The sequence below is a fragment of the Nuphar pumila genome, chromosome 6, assembly GCF_984573655.1.
Source record: "Nuphar pumila chromosome 6, dmNupPumi1.hap1.1, whole genome shotgun sequence".
Classification (NCBI taxonomy): Eukaryota; Viridiplantae; Streptophyta; class Magnoliopsida; order Nymphaeales; family Nymphaeaceae; genus Nuphar; species Nuphar pumila.
Window position 1 is genome coordinate 5,070,839 of NC_143254.1, and position 9,628 is coordinate 5,080,466.

The following is a 9,628-nucleotide window of genomic DNA, read 5'->3' on the forward strand; positions in this document are numbered from 1 at the left end:
GTGATAAAGATAAAGCAAGATCCACCTTTGACTATGTATCTGTTTTAGAAGTATGGTCATGCAAAAAGCAAAGATGTTTAACACACCATACTTGTATATAGCTTGTAACATGGCTGCTATATTTAATATTTGAATAAATCACTTTTTAATTGATTTTAAATTGAATATTTTGAAAGATTCAGTTTAAATTTATTATGATAACAAAATTGTCATACATCTAATTCATACAGGAGTGAATATCTTTAAAAGTAAGTATATTGAGGTCAAATATCAAGATGTGCATGACATAGTTATAAAAAATAAAAATACAATGAATTATGTTCCATCAAGTGACATGACAGGATGTTTTCTCTAAACACATGAGTCAATGAGATTCATGTATGTTTGATTTATATATCATTCATTTGAATATAAGTTTAAAATGAGGATTGCATAAAGTTTATAAGAATTACGTTAATAGAATACAACTCAAGAAAGTGTGCCAATGAAAAAATCAAAAGTAAGAGCAAACTTGGTAATACAAATTGCCCCTTATGATCAAGTGAGAAATGTTGAAAATATGTGACCATAACATAATCGTTAAGGAGGGACACCTCCATTGGTTACATGTTTTCTAAGATTTTGGAGACTATATAATAAGTTTAATAAGTGACATACAATGAACATAAACATAAGTTAACAATATATGTTAATATATAGTTATATAGTCTCTTTGAATCCAAGGGATTCAACCCTTGAATTGAATGAGCATTTCTCTATTAACATGTCCCAATCCAGCCCCGTTCAAGTATCACAGAAGGATCTTCAAGTCCATGTTAGAACATATGAAAAAAAAAATGAGATCTAAGAATCTCAGCCTACCAAGTGTGAATGGCAACAGGATGTGAACAAAAAATCTGTCTATGTCGATTTATTACGTAACTAGGTACAGCCTTCCATTCGGGTTCACCGGTTTCTGCACCCGTACACTTCTTACATTTATATGGTTGCAAAATGGCCAATTGAAGTTTACAATAAAATTTTCTTTCTTTCAGGTAACGGGGAAAATATCACCTTGCTCACCAAGTTCACTTTTGTTTTTTCAGTTTTCCAGCTTTTTTATATTTCAAATCTTTTCCTTTTCAAATGGATATCACTTGGAACACCTTTGACTGTTGGTATGGTTGCCATATGTTTTTTTTACAGGGCAATTTACTTATAGATGTCTAACATATGACAAATTAGGTTTAGCCACCTAAGTTACTTGACTCTAGTTAACCCTTTCAAATGACAGTTTTAACTTTTCCTTATGTTTACATGGTTGAATGCCACATTTGTATCCTTCCATATTTGTAGCAACAATTAGGATTGGACCAAACATGGGTGATGGGGAGGGTTTTGGCAGCTTCAAAATCCTTCCATGTTTTTCTTTTTTCATTTTTTTCTCTTTTTTACTTCAAGCAAGTCACACTCGTTTGGGAGAAAACAACTTTTTGAAATGTTAAAAACCCCTGAAAACAAAGGAGAGCTCCCAAACAAGGTATGAAGTTGGTAACTCCGTGAAGTTGTTGAGCATAACTTCACGTAATATCAATAAGATTTTTCTATCATTTTTACAAGATACAAAACACAATATATATGAAGTTAGATGTGAAGTATCCAATCCATTAATTGTAGAGATTCAAATTCTATCTATCCTAAAAGGTTATAGCTACAACAAGGTAACAAATCTCAACCCTTATTTTTAGGAACTAATATGCTGAGGTTGTTTCCATTTTGGATATTCTTTATCGGTGGATTCATTTGAATTTGGTTCAACACTCCCCTCAAGATGAGTCTGTGTGGATTATATTCATTTTGCCATTTAACCAAATGAATTGATCACTTATCACTGCCTTGTGAAAATGTCATGTAACTTTCTCTCACAAGATGGCAATCTAATTCTATATATTTCGTCCTTTCATCAAAGACAAGATTGACTCGATTGATTATCACAAAATACTTGAGCTGGTTCCTTTGGTGAAAATCAAAGATTTTCTAATAGATATCTCAGCCAAGTGACTTCACAAGTCCCCGATGCTATGGCACAATATTTTGCTTGCTTTTAGGTACAATATCACGTGGTTGATCTTCTAGTGAACATAGAGCTTGCCCAGTCAGAGTCCACATAACAAGACAAGTTTAATTTGCTCTAGGGCTCAAGTAAAATCCTTTCACCAGGAGTGTTCTTTAAATATCTCATGAGCTTCATGGAAACCTGCCAGTGTTATTGCCTTGTTCTTGCATGAATTGGTTGAGAATGTGAACCTCATATGTAATGTATGACCCGGTTATGGTGAGATATATGGAACGTCCCACAAGTCTTTTGTAAATCGTCGAGTTCACCACTATGATCAAGCTTATGATTTAGCTCCATAGGCATTTCACTAGGCTTGGATCCTAGAAGTCTAACATCTTGTAATAATTCAAGAGTATACTTTCGTTGATTCAAGAAGGTTCTTTTCTTGGACCAGGCTACCTCTATTCTAAAAAAATATTTTAACTTTCCACTGTCTTTAATAAGGAAACATTGATTCATACATAGTTTCACATTTTGTATCATGGCATCATCATTGCCCTTAATGATGACATCATCAATATAAACAAGAACGAACGCCCGTTTGTCACCTAATATGAAAGAGAATAGTGAGTAGTGGGCTAAGGACTGCTTGAAATTAGCCTTATTTAGGGCATTTGAAAAATTGGAAAACTATTCATTAATGCTTGTTTCAATCCATATATGAATTTATGTAAACGACACACACGAGTCTCCCCCTCTTGCGAGAAATTTTTGTCAAGGTCGCTGTGAAGAAAGGTGTTGTTGACATCAAGTTGATGAAATGGCCAGTTTGATTTGGCTGCCACAGATAACAAGCATCACATAGTGACAAGTTTTGCAACCTCGGCAAAAGTATCATGGTAGTCAAGGCCCTCTTGTTGAGTATACTTTTTTGAAAAAAAGTCGGGCCTTGTATCATTCAATAGTCCAATCTGAGTTTAATTTGATCTTGAATACCCATTTGGATCTGATGGGTTTTTTCTTGGGAGAGAGGTTCTCAAGACTCCAAGTTTTATTTTGCTCGAGAGCTTGGATATCAGCTTGCATGGCAGCTCGCCACTTCTCATCATGAAAACGAAAAATGCTTTGTGTTTTGAAGAAAATTGTGAGAATGAAAGAAAATGGCATAATGAAAATGGCATCACTGATGGAGTTGTTAGACATAGGTAAAACAAGACTCTTTGTGAGATTTGATTTCAGATTTGTAAGAAAAAAATTTCTTCATGAAAGGCAACATCTCTACTAATGAAGATTTCTTTCTCTTTTAAGATCATAAACTTTGTATCCTTTTTGGCCTAATAGGTAACCAATATATATACAATTACGAGCAAGAGGATCAAATTTGTGCTTGTGACGTATATTGTGTGCAAAACACAAGCAACCGAAAACCTTTAAATGACAATATGTTTGTCTGACCTTGTGCTTCATGAGGTGTTAAATTGTTTTTAAAATAGGTCGTTGTGATCCAATTGATGAGGTATGCACATTTGAGAATGCATTCTCCCCAGAATTCATGAGGCAAGTTTGCTTGGAATAGCAAAGCTCTTGCTATTTCAAGCAAATTTTTGTGTTTGTGTTCCACAACTTCATTTTTTGGGGGTGTGGCAATGCAGCTATATTGATAAAAAATACCATTCTCTTTCAAAAATATTTGAACATTGTGTGAAAAGAATTCTAATCCATTATCCAATCTAATTCTTTTTACTAGCACATTGAATTGATTTTTTACCATCACGATAAAATATTGCATCATTTGCTTGGTCTGGGATTTGAATCTCATTAAAAAAACCCATGTTTCTCTACTATAGTCATCAACCACCGTGAGAAAAATAGTGAGTTCCTGAATGAGATGGTATAGAATACCAACCCCAAATATTAAAATGGATCAATTTATCATTAGATCTATTGATGGAGACCATTGCCACCTTATTGTTTTACAAATCAAGATAATATAGTGCTCCAATCATCTCCACTGAGTGAGAGTCCTAAATATGATAATAAGAGAGATAAAAAGTCACAAGATAATTCAAAGACAATGAGTTTGTCAATGGATATCAAGTTGAATTTGAACGATAGAACTCAAAGAACATTATCATGCTCGATTTTTTAGGTCACATGAACCTTTTCGATGTTAATGATGGGGTTACAGGATCCATCTGGAAGCTTGACGGGTTTTGAAATTTTATGAAATTCAAAGCAAAAAAACATGGATGGATCACAACACATGTGGTCGATTGCACCCAATTCAAGAATAAAAATTTGAGAGAAAAGGGTTATAGAGTTTAAGAGAGATTTACCTGTCATATTTGCTATCAGAGACATTTTACTTGACGGTACAAGAGAGATAATATGTGAATATTGCTCCATGGTCAACCGAGGTACCGTGTTGCTCATTGAACTTTCTCCTCTTTGTGAAGCATTGACTCTAGGAGGATAACCATGCAACTCATGGCATTTTTCTTTTGTGTGGCCAAGTTTTCTACAATGCTCACATTTTGGTTGTTCTAAAAAAGATTGACTTCTTCCCCAACCATCTCTCATAAAACGAGTTGGCCGACCATCAATCGTCGCCACCATGTTGGTTTATTTTGTGGTCTGATTCACTTGGCTATCAACCGCAGCAACCACGTTGACCTCAAGATTCGATGGGACTTTAAGTTCCCTTTGGTGTTCCTCTTAGAGCAATAAACTATAGGTCTTGCTTACTGTGGAAATGAGATCCATTATCAAGAACTGACTGTGTATCACAACATAGGATTCATTTAGCACCATTATAAACTGCATCATTTTTTTTTGATGATACAGTTTCATGAGCGCCTTTGATGCACCATATGTATAAGTAAATAATACAATGTGAGTTGCAAGCTCATCTCATAGAACTTTCATCTTGATATAATATGCAGCTATTGATAAATTTTCTTGGTGCAACATCACAAGATTGTGTTTGATCTGAAAGATTCGTGGCCCATTGGCCGGTGAGAAACGTTCTTTCAAATCATTCAACACATCTAGTGTCATCTCACCAAATATAACACTCTCGTCTGTTGTCAGGGAGATTAATAACCAGGAAAGCACCATATTATTGCACCTGGTCCATGCAGTGAGTTTGGGAGATAACAGGGTTTGATCACAAACCCATCAACAAAGCCAATCTTATTCTTGGCTGACAAGGGAACTATCACTGCTCAACTTTATATGACAGGTAGTTATCACCAGTCAAAGGGTTTGAGACTAGGATTTGACTTGGATTGTTCGAGAGCTGAAGGAAATAGGGATCATTGTTTTGCTCACCATTTCCTGCTCCATTTAGTGACGTATTGGTAGAATCGTCGGCCATGAAATCTACTTGAATTCAGCTCGTTTAACTATAAAAAAGGAAAAATAGACAAGGGAAAACTGTAGTGCACTTGCTGAAAGCAAAGGCCATTAAAAATGAAGCATTGCTCATTGCTTTGATACCATGTTGAGAAGAACTTCACGTAATATCAATCAGAATTTTCTATCATTTTACAAGATACAAAACACAACAGTTTCATTGCACGGTTTTGACAAAACCCGGAAACCATATTTGCATTCCAATGCATGGCTCCCCAACATAACCTTAAGGGCAAGCAAATAATTTCAATGGGAAAAAGTAACTCAGGCAATTATCTGATCAATTTCTTAAAATGATACGTGACATCTTAAATAGTCAAAAACTGAGGTAGCTAAAACCAGTGTTGTGAGAGGCGTACGCCTCAGAGGCGAGGCGCACACTCAAGGTACTGAGGCGCACACTCAGTACCTGAAGCGTACTGGAATGTACAGCGTCTCCTCCTTTCTGGTGCCACATTTGAACACCCTTTCTGTTGTGTGACTGCAGCATGGAAGATGATCCCAACAGAACAAACCCTCCCCCGACTTCCCTTCTATGTTGCACCCTTTGATTCTCATCCATCACACACTTACTTGTCGTATCCTTAATAGTTCTCGCTGCTTCCACAAGGCTTCCAAATATGTTTTTAGGTCAGCCCCCTCTTCAACCTTTGGATCTTCTGTCATCGACCCAACGATCCTCTGTGCTTCTGGGAATCGACTGTTGTTAACCCTTGACTTACAGACAATGAGGTTCAGGTTGTTAGCCCCACATGGTCGGTCACACATTGTATTATTTTTTCAAAATTAATTTATCGCCATTTCTCGCACGTTCAATCCCCTTGCCTTGCCTTTGATTTCTCAATCTTCATTATTTTAAAATTTTCATTATTTTTTTAACATTATATATTTTATTATTTTGATCATGAAGCTTACGCTTCAACGCCTCGCTTCGCCTCATCGCAATTAACAACCTTGGCTAAAACATAAACCATTGAATTGGGTTCCACCTTCCGGCAATGAATTATATACTCAATGTAATATCATTTCTTAAATACTAATGAGTTCGGAGGGAACCAAGTCCTCCAGCATGCAATTACACATTTTTTTATATATCGAATTATATCAACAGTCACAAGCCAACAAAGCTAATCCTCAAAACTAACAAATCTGATGACCTGCTTGCTTAGAAGTCAATGGTACAAAATCATTGTGCAAGGCATCTGAAACATTTATATTGTTGGTGTCTGAAACCATTCTGGCCTTGACAACAATGGTCTTTTAAGGAACTGCCACTTCTGAATTTTGTTCACCCCGATCGATTTCAGTTGCTCGTTAGCGAATTTGCGTGTTGCATACCATTTGCCACCTCTCCAACCAAGGCCATATCTGTAATACAACCAAATTCACCATGATGAATGATCTAACTATGACACTAAAATGATCATGGGAATGACATCACAGAATAGATAAACAAAGAAACAATTTAGATGAGCATGTAAGAATATAATTATTTCCTGAATCCAGACATATGTTATATGGAGGTAAAAGAGAGCCCCCATTAATAATGAATCTCCGCAAAGCATCAGTGATTGAATGGTTAAAGCCCGTATATGTGAAAAATATACAGAATCATACATTTTGGTTTTAGAAGAGTTGTTGTCTAGAGCTCATTATCAGACAACTATTCACGACTGTGAGGCTAATAGTTCTGTTTCCTTCTCATAGAAAATTCTTTTTGCATAAATAATCAATCCATTTTTCATTCCTGTTCTCTAAAACACTCCAACTACCTACTGATAAAAATCGAACTTACCAATGAATGATCTATAATGATTTAAAAATTCAAGTTTGCAAATTGTTATTTAATGGAGCTTGCTCCAGTAAATATTTCTCGATTTCTAAGTATGAAAGTCTTGGGTAGTAAAAGAAATCGGGTTCCCAGGGCTTCCACACCTGTAGAAAAAAAATGGTGTAGCCTTCAAATCATTGGTTCTTTTGTAAGACTCGTGCTTTTAGAAAAAAAATGTTTTGGATCCCCCCCCTATTTAAACCTCCCACAGGGGGTTTTTCCTTATTAAAAACATCGAGACCCCTCCTAACTCTCCTCTGCTAACCCCGAGCCCCCTTCCGACTCTCGCCAGAGCCCCTCCTCACGCCGGCGCAACCCGACCCTTTATCGACTCTCTCACGAAACCCCCGACCGCCCCTGCCCCCCCACCCCCCACTCTTGACTCTCCCCCGAAACCCCCCTTCTCTCAGCTCTTCCCTGAGGACCCTGGAAGCCCGAGATGCCTCACCCCCATCGGGATCCCTGCTCGTCGGAGCCCTCCCAAGTATGAATCTCTGCTCTCTCTCCCTGTTGCCGGCAGGAGGGCCCTCCTGTCCCTTTTTTTGGGTTCCTCCCTCCCTATGTGGTGGTCACTGGACACCACCCACGGTGGTTTCCCCGACCTCTTCCCCTCGGGTTGTACTCGACAGGGTCAGCCCCTGTTGCACCCCTTGCCGCCTCCCCTTCCCTTAGCTGGAGGCAGCCCCGATAGGGCCAGCCCCTGCCGCATCCCCAATGCGTTTAACGCTCCAAAGATTTGACTTAAAAAATTTAGAATTTGTTTTTATCACAGTGCAACATTGGTTAACATATTTGGTCAAATAGCTGGGCGAGTTATATGGTATAACAAAGGTTACTCATGCAACATTCAATATCGTTAATTTGCACAATTATATGAATTAAGAATTAATCTAATAGACATACAAAATGAAACATTCTTTCTTTTAGCAAGACATTTCCTCATATTTTATATTTTTGAATTAAATGACAACACTCATGATATCTAATTTCACTAAAATCTATTTCGTTATCTTTGTTAACCATTCCGGTGGGTACGCACAAGACAAGATATTGTAGTAGACTAGACCACACAGGAGTTTATTATGCAATGTCATTCATTTTTTTTATCCCGTGCGACTAACTGTACGGATACCTCAAAAGGATGACCCTTGATCGAGAGAGTACTCTCTGAAAGCATAACAAGAGTATAAAATGCATCTCAAAATTTCTGTAAAATACTTGGATCTACCACCTAGGATGCATTAATAGTCATGACCCAACTAACTCCGAGGATCGAAGACCGATTGAAACGCCTTGCTCTTATAAGAAACAAATATGTCTCACGGACTTTGTACCATCTACCATCTTCAAGGTAGATCACGCATCCGATAACATATATCATCTTTCAGACATACCCAAATATCAAAAAAAAACTGGTAATATTTATCGTCTTTCAGTTATATTCAACGAAACATCTTAAGTTATATGATCATGTATTATTCTAATTAATTTCCTGGCGCCAGTCATGGCAACCCCAAAGATTTTTTGAATCCCCATACCCAGGTAAAACGAGTGTGTCATTATTCTTTAATATTTTAAAAAACTCTTTTAGACATGTCACATAAGATGTCCCTGCGTACATAAGACATCACAATTTTCTTTCTAACTCGTGCATGTATACAAATAACAAGAAAGCATATCTTGGCAAACGGTTTCACAAGATTCAGGTTGTGTCACAATTTTGTATACAATGCCCTGCACTGCATCATTGGTTAGGGTGCCAAAACCTCTTTTGACATCCATCAAAACTTAAGTATAGTGCATTTACTTGAACATCCTTTCTGATATCTTACTTGGCCATTTACTTATGTTTTTTATTTTTTTGTTATAAGGCATGCACATCGATATATATATTGTTTTGCTTGAGTCATATTTTTTTTTCTAATTATTTTTGTTACTTACGTAGTTGCCGTAAAATATGCAACCCGACTTGTCTCGCACAACTGTCGTGAGTTAACTGTTCTAGCTATACTAGTGAAGCTCTGTTGGTAACTTCTTTTTTTTACACTTTACTCAGCTGGTTCGATATGCATCCACCTACTGCACCTAAGCAGGTGCAGCGGCCGCTGTCCATCCTAATCAACACAACACAACAGGCCGAACTGCAATGTGCACAGGGAAAAAACTTCAGCTGTAGACTGAGGATTATGCAAGCCCCCAACCTGTCGACATGCTGCAGACTGTTCGGCTGGCTGCTGCAAACCCCAACAGCCGAACAGTCTATGCCCAACTGAACCAACCATTTGAACTATTTTGTGTTTGTTTTTGTAGTAATACTACGACTAACAATAGTGCTAATTCATGTA